The following is a 15,243-nucleotide window of genomic DNA, read 5'->3' as shown; positions in this document are numbered from 1 at the left end:
ATGAAATACGTTTACCTTTTAGCTATTCTTTGCGGTGTATATTTTATTTATCATATATATGTGCTTTAAATTGTTGAAAATATATGTATAACTTGGTTTATTTTACGCATTTATTTTTGAGGTAAATACATTATTTCACAGATGAAGAACAAACAGTTAAAATATAAAAATATTTTACAATGTAATATTCGTGTATAAATCTCGTGAAATGAATCGAAGTTTTATATTCACAATGTTTATATTATTTACATAATATATTTAGAGTTTATATTATTTTTATTTATATGATATTATATTACACTTCAACTTTAAAAATTTTTAATTTTCACCTGTAAGTTACAATTAATCTCTTATAACTTTATTGCAATTATCCATAACATTGAGATGTATAATAAATAATAATTTTTCCCATTCAAAATTATATTTATATAATTTAAAAAACATATATTCAAAATTTTCGTACAATATTATATTAAAATTTTGATTGTAAATGATATAATTTTTATATGATCTCTATTTTAAGAAAAAAATAATTACATCATATTATTTTCCTTAAAATTATTCAATTTTTATATGAAATATTTTAAAAATTTCAAAAAATGAGATATTCCAAAATAAAATTAATTACACGAGACAAAATAAAATATAAATTACAATTCTTAGACAAAATTCCAATGATTGAAGTTACAATGATAGTAATATTAACCTTATACTTAGTATTTATTATTTTCTCTGTGTATATACATCACAAAAGAATTCTTTAAAAAAAAGTTAAGTTTCGAAAGTATCGGTGTCTCGACAAAGGAATGAAGAAAATCACGGTCATATAAAAAAAAATAGCTGACAATCGCTAGCAAGTTGGCTGGTTGTCGTATTATTTCGTGCGAGCGGGAAATTACCATGACAAAGCCGAAATTGCCTGAGCCGTAGCGAGCAACCCTAAGCAGGACGATATACCGACGGAGCACTGGTCCGGCGGCGTGTGAGCGCGCATGCGCACTGGTATGTTGTTGTGTGGCGACCGTCCGCCTAATTGCAGGTGACGGCCGCTGCAAATTCGCCCTTTGGATCGGCCCGTCTGTCTTCCTCTCACTCTTTCTTTCGCTTTCGTCTCTCTATCTATCCTCTGTCTTTTCTCCCTATCCTTGTCTTCGTATCTCTCTTTCTCTGCTATATCGAGTTTTCGAACCGAGAATTGCTACGTTGTTGGTTGGAATACGATCCTTCTATTACCGCTTTGTTACAAACAAAGCCTTCATTGTGTATACTTTGTATTACGAGGACACAGGTAGTCTTATATTTCTTTTGCGAATTGTTGGAAAAATTTAAATGTTTATAGAATTATAAAATTGTTATGATAATAAAGAGGAAGAAGAAAGTAATGAATTAATTCATTGATAACCTAAACATAAACTGCATAATTTTATTTCTATTAATATATTATAGATACATAACATAACGACACATTTTTGAAATTAATGAAATTTAAAAAATATTTTTAAAAAAGGATGTATAAAGATACATGGAAGTTCCAAACAAGTTAATTTACGTTACACTTCTTCGATCGGACCATTAATTTTACGATACACAATATAGCATCGAATTTATCACGCCATGTGCAAAAAAAGGGTTCTTAATTTTAACGATTAGTCTCCAAATGCAATTAAAGAGATGGTATATAGGCGTGGTTTTTAATTTAGATACTGTAATAGATTAAGAAGGATTATACGCTTATAATAAACCGTAAAATTTAATTGTAACGAGAAACCGACTTAACTCGAATCTATTTCATTAAAAACAAACCAGAAAAAATTATATACGTGACACGTAAAATTTGTTTACGTACTGAAAAATAATCAAATATAAAGTAAAATTGTTTATATTAATTTCGGATTATTAATATTAATTCGAAAATTGAAATTATAATATCTGAAATTTTAGAATTATGATAATAAAGATAATGTGTCTTTTCTATAAATATTTCGTAGAAATGTTACATCAAAAAAAATACAAAAAATGTATCAAAATATTCATAAAATATTAATTTATATAAAAAAAATTCTGACAATTTGTAATAGTAAGTTTGAAAAAATCTAAATGTTAAGGAATTGTTAATAGTCAAGAGAGATGATAATTGTAGAAATTATATCAACAAAGCATCGAGGAAAGGCAGGAAAAAAAAGCGGAAATTCTTCGAAAGATTCGACGTTCCGTACGGTTCTAATTCGACGCGAGGTTTCGCCTCGGCGTAATTTGCTCTCGACTTTCACGGAGATCAGCGAAGAAAGTGCATCGAAGAAATGGGAGCGCAAAAGGCGTCGCCTGAGAGGATCTAAGTGCCAAGTTTCTCGAATAATCGAGAACCTTTCGAAGCTGCTCTCTCGCTGTTGATTCATTTCATCGTGTGGCATGGTCTTTAAACAGTATTAACAAAAAAAAATATATATATATTTTTTCTTTACGATAAACGTATGAATTTTGTGGTTTAAAAATTTTTTAAAACAAATGGAATATTTAAATTAAATAAAATTGTTAATAAATATTGATCTGTATTGTTATATACATGTTAAATTTGTTGTTATAATAGTAGAAATTATTTTGTTTTATAGAGATCATATTATCTATGATATAAGAAGAAAATTAACGATGATTATATGATATATTTACAAAATATATGTTATAATACCTGATAAATTTTGGAAAATTTTTTATAAAAATTGAAACCTGTTTATAAATAATAAATAGATATTTCATTTTAATATTTTAGAAAAATATATTATTTTATAAACGGCCTGTGTATTTAATTTAAATAAAAAAATTAACATTATTACATTGTATAAAAATACTTGACACAAAATCAATTTTTGAGTCTTCTTTTGATACGAATTAAACGTCTCTTGCAAATTCACAAATACTGGAAATTTTAAAAATTATTTTATTTTACACAAGATCTATTTTTTTGTTTCATGTTTCAATTTTTTTTTTTTAAGAAATTACTTTGTCCGATAAAAACTGCGCTAGTTGTATTTTAAATAGATTAAAAAATCAAGATCAATTATCACACAAAGATGAATTATATATATATCACTTACTGAAATTGAATTCGTCGATTAAAATTTGCAATATCTACTTATTTAAATGATATGTATGTTTGAATAAGCACTGATTACGTTTAATATCGGCCGCTCGTTGAATTGAATATCAATTGTGACGAATGTGAATAAACAATTATATTATGTAATCTTAGTTACACATAATTATATTAGATTAAAGTTATAAATACGTGATTTGATTTTGTACAAATCATTCCATTTTTCTATCGAATATAAAAAAATATCAAGTAATAAATTTTATCGATATAATTATAATCTCGTATTTTTTATTATTATTTATTTTCTAAATTTCTTTTTTCTATAAAATATTTTATTTTCAAACTGAATCGAACTTGAATTTATATAATATATGAATATAGAAACAGATAAAAGAGATAAAGTTTGGATAAAAGAGAAATTGATGCTGCTAAAAGAACATTAACAACATTGATATATACTCTGAAATATATTAAATAGAAAACCCAAATTGCCACATAAATTGTAAATATCACACGATAATTTATATCTTTCGTATTTCTTATTTCTTCAAGACTGAAAAAAATGATACAATTAACCCTTTGAAAAATTTTGCAAATTTTTACATAATTTTAAAAATATAACAGCACTGTATCTCTTCGTGACTCAACCGAATATCATTCACCCGAAAAATTTCTATTATGTTTCATTATCTTCATCGTAAAATCCATGAACAAAACACACTAACCCTCCTCCTTACTTTAAACACGTTCAGGATCCATTATCGATGTCCATTTCTCGTTCATATCCATACGTGTCCACGCCTCTCAAAGGGTTAACAGGTTAAATCTCCTTCATTCGACGCGTTTCGTACCTTCATACTCCTCTTTTTCTTTGTCTCACCAAAAAACCCGTTTGCTCTCGGTCGAAAAAAAATATAAACAAAAAAAAAAAAAATCTCTTACTCCTCCATTCCAGTACTTCGCAACCATCTCATCCAACACAGTCGAAACGAAATCGAAACGCAATGGAACACGACCGTTCGAAAATCCCTGAAAATCGTGGAAGGCACAGGTGACGTGGGCCAGAAACAAATCGCGGTAATGAAAATTGAACGGCGGATTACACCGAATCGGTTCGAGACAAACAGCAGGGCGAGGAAGCTTCGTAACAGTTCGTCGGTGAAATTGGGCACGCTCCCTTCCTATTCTCCTTTTCTTTCTCTCTCTTTCTCTCTCTCTCTCTCTCTTTATTTTCTTCTTTTATTTCCGTACGTTGCCCGTTTCCAGGGACGCGTACACCAACTTCCTCTCCTTCTCTTCTCTTCGAGACTGTCCTTCTCCCTTCTCCTCCTTTTTTTTTCGTACGCCAGTTTCGTTACTCCTCCCCTCCTACTTGCTCTTCGGCCGAGAGCACCATCGCTGGTCGATGCTCTTTTTTCCTGCAAACGAGCACCGAGAGAGCGCAAGCTCGCGGATTTGCGTGCTCCCTCTGCCCACGCTCGTTCGGAAGCATACCGGCCGGAAATGTTAACACTTTGTCGACTGCGGCCAAAGTTGTTGCTAGCTACTGTATCGCGCACGTTTTACGGGTACGTTATCGCAATCTTTACAAATCACTTGGAACATTAATTGAGATTATACGAATTTGGATAGTTGCGATATCATATCTTACTATTATTTAAGAATTAAATAATTCTAATCCTTGCCATGGGAGGGAGCCTCATCTGCATGGGAATGAAATTTTTATATCCTTGAGGATTCGAGATCAGATTTTGGAACAGATATCGAGTTGCTATTTCTTATCGTTTTATCTCGTGTTATTTCTTTTCGCCGACCTCTGTCACGCGATTCGTTTGTAGATGCGATCGTCTCGATATGGCGTAGCAGTAATACGTGCGACTCTATATTGTAACTTGCGTTTCTCAATTTCGAAACTTTCTCGATTCGAAAAGTTAATTATCTTCGAAGATAAAATATATAAAGGGGTCTCGACTATTTCGGTATCGTAGGTTGATTGGAATAAATTGAGTTATTAACTGTTAAGCTAAATGGATGAGTAATGCAGGAGACAAAGAGGGATAATAGTTTCTCCACCGATATATAGAACATTGATAGTTGATCTTGATGATGGATTTAGTAGGGGAAAGTAGCAGTGAAAGGTGGCGTCGTCTTTGATTTATTTAGCGGAAGATTGTAATTATATATCCACTGACTACTAAGGAGTAACTAAGTAAAGAGAGATTATGTTATCAAGTACGAAATATAACTTCCTGTTTACTTTACACGTTATAACTTTTACACGCAATCCATACAAATAATAACTTGTGCGTTGTACCAAAAAATTGCACTATTCGGCGATCATCTCGAGTATTTTAGCTATTAAATGTGGCTATAGTCTCTCGCCGCGATATGTGCTTTGTGTACCACAGTTTATAGTGATAAAAGATTCAAAAAGAAAAGAGACTTTAAAAGCTTGTAAAACTCACCGAGAGAAATTTAAAATGTTTAACCATCATTAACCGAAATAAAAACAGCGGATCTTCTGAAAGCTTTTGAACGTATCAACATTAACTGTTACTACGGCTCCACGCGCTATCTTCCACGCAATCAATTCTAAATATAATTTAACCTAACCTAATTCGTGTTCTTGAAAACCCTTTCTCCCAAAAAATCCAAACACGGATATTTAATCGAAATAAAAACAGTTCTCAGTTATTATCAATCCACGTGTCATCTAACCTAACCTAACCTAACTCAATTCCTTTTTCCCTATTCAATTAATCTGAATCAGTCTTTCTTCCAGAATTTTTGAGAATATCTGCCTATTAAATTCGTTCAAGGGGAATTCGTTTAACCTAACCTAATTCGTGTTCTTGAAAACCCTTTCTCCCAAAAATCCAAACACGGATATTTAATCGAAATAAAAACAGTTCTCAGTTATTATCAATCCACGTGTCATCTAACCTAACCTAACTTAATTCAATTAATCTGAATCAGTCTTTCTTCCAGAATTTTTGAGAATATCTGCCTATTAAATTCGTTCAAGGGGAATTCGTTTAACCTAACCTAATTCGTGTTCTTGAAAACCCTTTCTCCCAAAAAATCCAAACACGGATATTTAATCGAAATAAAAACAGTTCTCAGTTATTATCAATCCACGTGTCATCTAACCTAACCTAACTTAATTCAATTAATCTGAATCAGTCTTTCTTCCAGAATTTTTGAGAATATCTGCCTATTAAATTCGTTCAAGGGGAATTCGTTTAACGTTTAACGTTATTCGTTTAACCTAACCTAATTCGTGTTCTTGAAAACCCTTTCTCCCAAAAAATCCAAACACGGATATTTAATCGAAATAAAAACAGTTCTCAGTTATTATCAATCCACGTGTCATCTAACCTAACCTAACTTAATTCAATTAATCTGAATCAGTCTTTCTTCCAGAATTTTTGAGAATATCTGCCTATTAAATTCGTTCAAGGGGCATAATCGCGAGTCCTGCTGCCTCGACCCGAGCGTGCATCTTTCGGCCGACCGTTAACGAGAGTTTCTAACGATGCAATTAAGGCGCATCGGCAGGTGAATCGAGAATAGGCAGGATCGTTCGGTTGACCCTTGTACCCTGACTCCTTTTAACCCGCGTTTCGGCGACGAGTGTGCAAGTTACATGCCTTCATAAAATCCCGTTTACGACGGGCTAGATTTCCGGGATGTTGATAATGAGGCGGCTGCACGCATCACCAGTCCTGAATACTGTATATCCCTCGCGAGTTCATCCGCATCGCGAAAATGTTCGTAAATTACGATCGTTAAGAAGCGCCGTTTCCCTTTCTCGCGTTCCTTCTTTTTATTTTTTTCTTTTTCAACGCACGTAGTCGATCGAACGAAAAAGTAAAAGTCACGTTTTTACGTTCAGGGTTTCGCGATTTTCTTTTTCATGATTATTAACTCTCGTCGCGAGTGCAATTTTTTATTTGACAATATTATTTTATCGATTATGATTTAGGCAAGAATAATTTGTTGAGAAATCTTGTCGAAGTAAAGAAAGAAAATGATCGTTCGTTAAGAGAATATCGAAAATAAGATGACAGTAGAGCTTACAAGGTTTGGTTAGTCAAGGATCCTGACGAGGATAACTCTCGCGCGACTCTCTTAACTTCGCGCAAGTCCAAGTAACGTTACCTCATCATGTATCCCTTGAAACTTACTTAACTTTAGGCAAAGTTGCTCGCAAAATTTGAAAAATAGAGTTCAATTTGAAAATTAAGGAATTAACAATAAATTTATTTATCTTAATTTATTGAAATTAAAAATATATAAGTATTATTACTATTTTTTTTATAAAAATTATGCTTGTAAAATGATATTATGGGATGACTTAATACTCCCAGCAACTTCTTTTTATTTTCCGATCTGAATTTCCATGATATTTTAATTACCACATTTTTTCTTGCGAATAATCAAAAAATAACACGACTAAATCATCATTTAAATATCGAAATATTATCTTTTCCCTTCAATTTATCAAGATATCGCATTAATAACAGACCGAAGAAAAATGTAAAAAAGACAACGATAAATAAAAATAAATATTGCGATCATTAGAAATGGAGTGAATAAAATTTCTTTGATCGATCTCTCTGAAAAAAAGTAGCCTGATTGTTCCCAGTCGTCGAAAAGACGATCACCACGCGGGACCAACAAGCAGAAAAATGGCCGCCCTCCTGCAGGGCCAACAGTCGGATACGGTTCGTTCCCTGGATAATTTGGCACGGGGACGACGATAGTGAAAACCGAAATGGTGAGTAATGAATCGACGCTAATGCGCGTCGCTTGCAATAATTTCTCTATATTAACATCGTCACCAACGTTGGACTCGTTGCACCTGCATTATCAGATTACACGTGCAGCTGCCTCTGGAATCGCGCCGCCACATTTTACGAGCAGTTTATGCGCAACGCACCGTGCCTCCACCGCTAAATTATTGAATCTAAGACGACGTGAAAGCTTCGATCCGTATCATACCACAAGGATGATTTGCACTCCGCCGAGACTCGTCTATCTATTCTGATTCTGTGTCTGTGTATATGTAAAATGTATCATAAACTCTATTATTTTCGGGATTGGTTGTCATTTGAATGAAGGAATAAACGCGCGTATAGAAATATACGAAAGAAAGGATAGAAAGAGTCGAAGAGAATTTTTTCAAAAATGGGATTTTAATGGGGTTTCAAAGTAAGGGCTTCTTGCCAGTAACAAGAAGCATTATAAGGGAAACGTTTCCCAATTTTTGCCCCATAAATTTTAAAAAAAGTCCTTGTGAGATTGTAATACGATATTCATAGAGTAGATCACAAGATCTGATTGTTCAGAGGTTATCTCTTCTACTTTATTTTAAGATAAGCTGCTACTTTGTTATTGAATCTATTCTACCTTTTTTCTTTTTTTTTTTTTCGTCTGTTCCATGTAAATACGACGATAAGATCTCCTTAAATTTCCATAATTCGAATCTCTGCTTTTGCTTTTTTCCTGCAATTTTTATTTATTACCTTCTCGATTTCTTCCAAATTCTTTTTTTTTTTTGAGATATTGACTTTTTGTCAAATTCAAAGAATTCATTAATAATAATAATAGAAAGTCGAGGACTGGGTCGAAAAATGATCCGAAAAAAGGAAAGAAAAGGTAATAACTCGAATTACTTTTGCTTCACCGAAACGCAAGACGAGAAAATGCGAGAATTTATCCCCGCGAAAGCACAATCAACAACGAGGCTTGCATAGAAAAATGCAACGGTGCGAACCTTTTTGGGTCACGGAAGCTGCAGCGAGAAATTCACGCTTACAAAGTGCACCGGCCAACTGAAAAACCCTGAGCGGTTCCATAAAATATCTAACGAATGGTGCACCGTCCCGAGTCCCTCTCTATCCATCCATCCATCCACCCACTTTTCCTCGCTCTCTCTTACTTGGCTGAGGACCGCATTATGAAAATGCATCCGTCAAGCCTGATATTTCACGAACGCGATATCCGTACGAGTTCGAGATCCTGCGACTTCGAGATACGATAAACTTTGGACATCAGCTACTACGCGAATCGATTACCATTTTTAAACCTTTGAAAAACATTGTCTTCTTGGGAGAAACGAGTCAGAAACGATACAAAATCAATCGAAAGAGAAAATTTTAAATACGAATAGGATAAAATTAAAATTATAACCTCTACAATTTTTTGATTTTAAGATTATACTTTTACAGAGAACAATAATTATTTCGCATTATACATCTCTGAAAATATTTGAAAATATCAACACGGATAATATTCGTTTCCTTTTTTTAATCGCGATCAAATTTCGCAAAAAACCTACTACGCGAATCAATTACCATTTTTAAACCTTTGAAAAACATTGTCTTCTTGGGAGAAACGAGTCAGAAACGATACAAAATACAAAATCAATCGAAAGAGAAAATTTTAAATACGAATAGAAAAAAATTAAAATTATAACCTCTACAATTTTTTGATTTTAAGATTATACTTTTACAGAGAACAATAATTATTTCGCATTATACATCTCTGAAAATATTTGAAAATATCAACACGGATAATATTCGTTTCCTTTTTTTAATCGCGATCAAATTTCGCAAAAAACCTACTACGCGAATCAATTACCATTTTTAAACCTTTGAAAAACATTGTCTTCTTGGGAGAAACGAGTCAGAAACGATACAAAATACAAAATCAATCGAAAGAGAAAATTTTAAATACGAATAGGATAAAATTAAAATTATAACCTCTACAATTTTTTGATTTTAAGATTATACTTTTACAGAGAACAATAATTATTTCGCATTATACATCTCTGAAAATATTTGAAAATATCAACACGGATAATATTCGTTTCCTTCTTTTAATCGCAATCAAATTTCGCAAAAAACCTACTACGCGAATCAATTACCATTTTTAAACCTTTGAAAAACATTGTCTTCTTGGGAGAAACGAGTCAGAAACGATATAAAATACAAAATCAATCGAAAGAGAAAATTTTAAATGCGAATAGGATAAAATTAAAATTATAACCTCTACAATTTTTCGATTTTAAGATTATACTTTTACGGAGAACAATAATTATTTCGCATTATACATCTCTGAAAATATTTGAAAATATCAACACGGATAATATTCATTTTCTTCTTTTAATCGCGATCAAATTTCGCGCTGTAAATTGCGCAAAAACCTACTACGCGAATCAATTACCATTTTTAAACCTTTGAAAAACATTGTCTTCTTGGGAGAAACGATACAAAATATAAAATCAATCGAAAGAGAAAATTTTAAATGCGAATAGGATAAAATTAAAATTATATCCTCTACAATTTGTGGATTTTAAGATTATACTTTTACAGAGAACAATAATTATTTCGCATTATACATCTCTGAAAATATTTGAAAATATCAACACGGATAATATTCGTTTTCTTCTTTTAATCGCGATCAAATTTCGCGCTGTAAATTGCGCAAAAAACCGATCCAGCAACTCTTAATCACCGTCGCGCGGCAAGATTTAACGGAGGAGAGAATCCTCGTTGACACGTTCTCGGATAAATGTCGAGGAAGGGAAGGAAAGCAGCGTAACGGAGTATTTCCAAATCCCCTGACGTCCCCTAGCCGAGTATCGACAGGAGAGCGATGCCGATGATAGGGCCTGGCCGTAGATGTAGCACGAATTTCGTGACCTGGATAGCGAGCAGAAATGGAGGAAAGCTTCTCTCGCACAGCTCGCGTTAACTATTCGCTTCGACAAAAAATTTCTCTCTTTTTTTTTTATTTAATCTTTTTCCCCCTTTTTTTTTCTTTTTTTTCGTTCGATATATGCGGAAACGAGCGAATTTCGCATGTCTTGCGAGGCACAATGCTATTTCATACATCATTCTTTTGAAAAAATTAATTTCAACCCCTCGGTTGATTAAATGGTGTTTAATTTTATCATACTTTAGAGAGAATTTTTTCTCGGTAAAAAAATTCGATCAATCTGTTTACGATTTTTTAGGAAAAAATTCCGCGAAGGGTTGACAAAAATGAATACATCATGGGCTCTGCTTAATTTCAAATAACTCTTTCTCGAATCACGATGATCGCCTATAAGATTTTTTAAAGTTCTTCTCTATTAGAGTTTAAACAAACGATAGAATAAAAAATATCGAGACAAGATATCGTGTAAGGAATAAACGTAAGTTGATTTACATATCGATAGCATAATTTTCAAAATGCTTAGCATCGTGCTTATCTTTTGACTTTTTTCCCCACATTTTGCTTCGCAAAATCCTCGCGAAATGATGTTCGACGCGTTAACGTTCTACAAATTGGAGAGTACATTGTCGAACGACAAAGTTTTATCGACGTGTATTCGTAATTCGCGAATAATCGCGCGATGTATCAACGATAATATCGGGTCGTGCTATTGGGGAGTCGGCAAGATTAACTGGAAATTATGAGAATATATTCACGTGGCGAACGGCTTCGTAAATTAATTTGCATCTAACTCGACGTTACCGGTGCAATAAAACACGACAGCGCCATGCGGCCAACTCGTGGGAATCATTAAAACGGACATGCATAATGCGAAATTTAATTGGAATAGGTTCGACGAGAAATTAAAATATTATTAGCGGAGAGAAGATGCCTGTGGAAAGATGGCGAAGAAAAAAATCTTCTCGATTACATCGATTAGCTCCCCAGTTTCTTATTAATTATTTTCTAGAGAATTTAAAGGACTGTTAATAAGAAAATAAATTGAGAGAAAATTGCATATAAATATCATATTATACTCTCTACGAATAGACATGTTCATTTTCGTTCGTTTCGTTTGATATATTTTTCGCTAATGCGTTAAGAAAAAGATCACTCAACTTTATTTTAATATTTCGCGATTGTCCTCGATTTTCTTTAATCGACGCGATAGATTCTGATCGCGTTAGAACTTGGCAATTTTACGAGGATCGACAGTACCTAATGAGCATCGAAGGAAGGAAGGAAAGGACGACGGGAAAAGTCGACTAATTTGCATGTCTATCAGTTTTGTTCCACCGTTGTTCGATCGTCTCGGGTTTTTATATATAAAATCACTTTAATTTTTCATCGCGTGATTTTACTTTCGAAATATGTTCGATAAATATCATTAAATCATTAAATGAAAATCTTTCAATTAATAATATCAACCTAAAAACCAAAAAAAAATAAATTAATTTCAAATGAAATTATAGTTGAAACTAAACGTATTGAACCCAAAATAGCATAATTACAATTAGAAATTCATCCAACAAATAAAACTGGATAAACACTTAGTCCTAAAACTAATAACATAAATAAAATTCTAAATTCTAAATTATATATACATCTAATTCAAGGATATAAAATTCATATAACCAATGATAGAAAAAATATCATTATTGGTCTATAAATATAAAGATTAGAATAATTAAAAAAATCAATTCGATGATATATATATATATAATTTATATACACGTATAAAATAATTAAGACAGAAACATTTACAACGGGAAAAAGAATGTACACCGTGTATAAGAATATTTGATATCTCGAACACAAGTTTCATTTCAGAAACTATCAAGGACGGAATTACGAACGTTCGAACGAATATCCGCCATCGTGAGTACCGAACGATCATCCTTAAAAGCAGGTAAGTAGAATCGGCGGTGTACCGAAACGTTGCGTGCGAGCAACGTTCCATCGTTGCTCCACAATGGCCAGGATATTACGACAAAATGGGCAAGTCGAGGTTTCTTTCTCAACCGCCTTTCCAGCCGTGTCGCCAGTTGCAAACGAGGTCAATGTTTACCACGACGAAACATCCGAGTGAGGAGGCGCGGTTAAACCGCTATATATGTATATATCATACGCTTCTCGAGAAATACGATAAATATCACAAGATAAGGAATTAATTCAATTAGTTTAAATAGACGCTCTTTTCATTACGCAGATAGACCGTTAATTAAAACGTATGCCTTTCTCGAATAATCACAAATCTATTTAATTTCAATCCTTCGTTCGAAACTAAATCTCTGTATCTAATTCACGAGCCAATTCGAACCGATCTACAAAGCGAAAACTCGGCAGAATCCTGGTTATCTTGCGCGTCAAGTAGAAAGCTCGACGATTGTTCAGCCGGCGACAAGCGTTGCTCGATGGCGCACACCATCAAGATCGCCACAAATCTGCGACAAATCGTGCTTCGAGCACCGACCATTCCAACGTTCGATCTGGCTTTCGCGAGAGAACGCGGCTGGCTCGCGACAAAAATAAAATAATTGCGAGTCTCCCGTGGTAGGCTTCGTGGACCAACTCTATCTCTCGTTTCCATCCATCCTGGCTCCCGTTGTTCCTCTTTTTCGTTCTTTTTTCGTCTCTCTGTCCCGTTTGTTCGAAGGGTTGGTGGAGAGCACAGGGAAAACCCGCAACGACGGTACAGTTCGAGCGTGGAACAACGGGGATAGGTAGATGGCGGATGATGGCCTCTCTCTATACGCGCGTTCGCTATTTCTAATACGTCTGGACGTAACTGGACGTCATAGGCACGTGAATGGAAGCCATCGTTAGAGTAACTCGATCTCAAATTCTATGGATACGAGTGGAGAAACGAAAAGAATGATTGTTCGAATTTCAGGTTATGCGATGATTTGGCCAATGCATTGTGACTTTTAAAAAAACTCGATCCGTGTGAATTCTTATTTTTTTTATTTGAAATTAATTGTACAAACTTTGCGTAATGCAAAGTATAACGGAGAAAGAGAAATAAATTGCAGTACGGGGAATTATTGACAAGTTTGATAAACCGATTTGGCGAACAGTATCGCGTTAATTGCGCTAAAATGATCAATCCTTAATACGAGTGGCCAATTGGCGAACGGCGCATACGCTATTAAGTGCGCAGCGTGAAAATGGCAGTTTGTAAAATAGGTAAAGCATAAATATTCGCCATTGACCTGTGGCGAAGGTAAAACAACGTTATTGGGCACACTCCCAATATCTGGATATCGGACTATAATTAAGCTCTATTCTTTGCGGGAATTAACTTCTACCATCCGCGAAAATTCACCTGCAGATGTCGCGAAACAACGTTCTCTATAGCCTCTACTAATAAAGAAAGAATAAAAAGTATTCATAAAGTTTCTAAATCGTATTAATTATAAGCATTTCTTTCGAACAAATAGAATCTATATTATTTGTAATATAAAAAATGAGATATTAAACTATTCGTTAAAAAGTAATCCTTTTTACAAAAAAGATTTTAATAAAAATAATAATAATAATTGAAAGCAAACCAAATTTTCTCACATTTCAAAATATTTAACCTTCAAATCTACTTATTTCACACATTAGTTTTATCTTAACGCATTAACGCGCTTGCGCGCGTTCAGAGAAAGTCTTCAACAATTTTGCGCGGTCAGTTTAAATTTTGCAATTGGAATCGATAATTCCAAGCTCCTAAAATTTAACGATTCGTCGCTCCACCATACGTACGTAGGACTTTCAACCGTGTCTATATCTTCCGAATAAAAAGTCGAGGATCGTGGAAAATTCGCGACGATGGTTTCGCATCAACTCGGCCAACATAGCCGAAGCGTAGCATACTCGCCATACCGAAAATATCAATATGCACGGAATGACTCGACCGGTGATACAGGAAGCTGACTCACACGCGAGAGACGCGTGCATACAGCCATACACAGCCGAGCCATGGCGTGCTCTAACAGTATTGCACACGCATTTACACGTTTCGAGTTCCCCCTCCTCCTCGTTTCGGGCTTCCAATTCTCCCACCACTGCCCAACACACTGCAACCCTCCTGCCATCCCCACCAACACAACCCCTCTCTAACGCTGCAACCACCACCACCACCGACTCCCACCCCTCCAACATCCACCGCTTTCTCCCCACCACTCGACTCTATCTTCTACACTTTTCTCGCTTCGACGACATCGCTCTCGCTCTTTCGACAGTCCCACCTGCGGTGAACAACACCGAGTCCTTGTCTATGAACTCGTGAGTTCGTCGACAGGAAAGGACCGTAAGAGGGAAGGGAGCAGAGAGGCAGACGAAGGGCGAAGATGAGGGAAAAAGGAGCGAGAAGAGATGGCGTGGTGGGGAGAGAACGACGA

General features: G+C 34.3%; 1 protein-coding gene and 1 long non-coding RNA gene across 4 annotated transcripts in view; both read right to left on the bottom strand.

Moving 5' to 3' along the window:
• The window catches only part of LOC107994179 (neurogenic protein mastermind), a 212,046-nt gene that overhangs the window by 141,094 nt on the left and 55,709 nt on the right, over positions 1–15,243 (bottom strand). The window lies entirely within an intron of this gene.
• Positions 1–15,243, bottom strand: part of LOC107994189 (uncharacterized) — a 38,590-nt gene that overhangs the window by 16,305 nt on the left and 7,042 nt on the right. The window lies entirely within an intron of this gene.

Source organism: Apis cerana, linkage group LG6, assembly GCF_029169275.1.
Source record: "Apis cerana isolate GH-2021 linkage group LG6, AcerK_1.0, whole genome shotgun sequence".
NCBI lineage: Eukaryota > Metazoa > Arthropoda > Insecta > Hymenoptera > Apidae > Apis > Apis cerana.
Note: the sequence above shows the minus strand (reverse complement) of the source record. Positions and strands in the feature narration are given on the sequence as shown.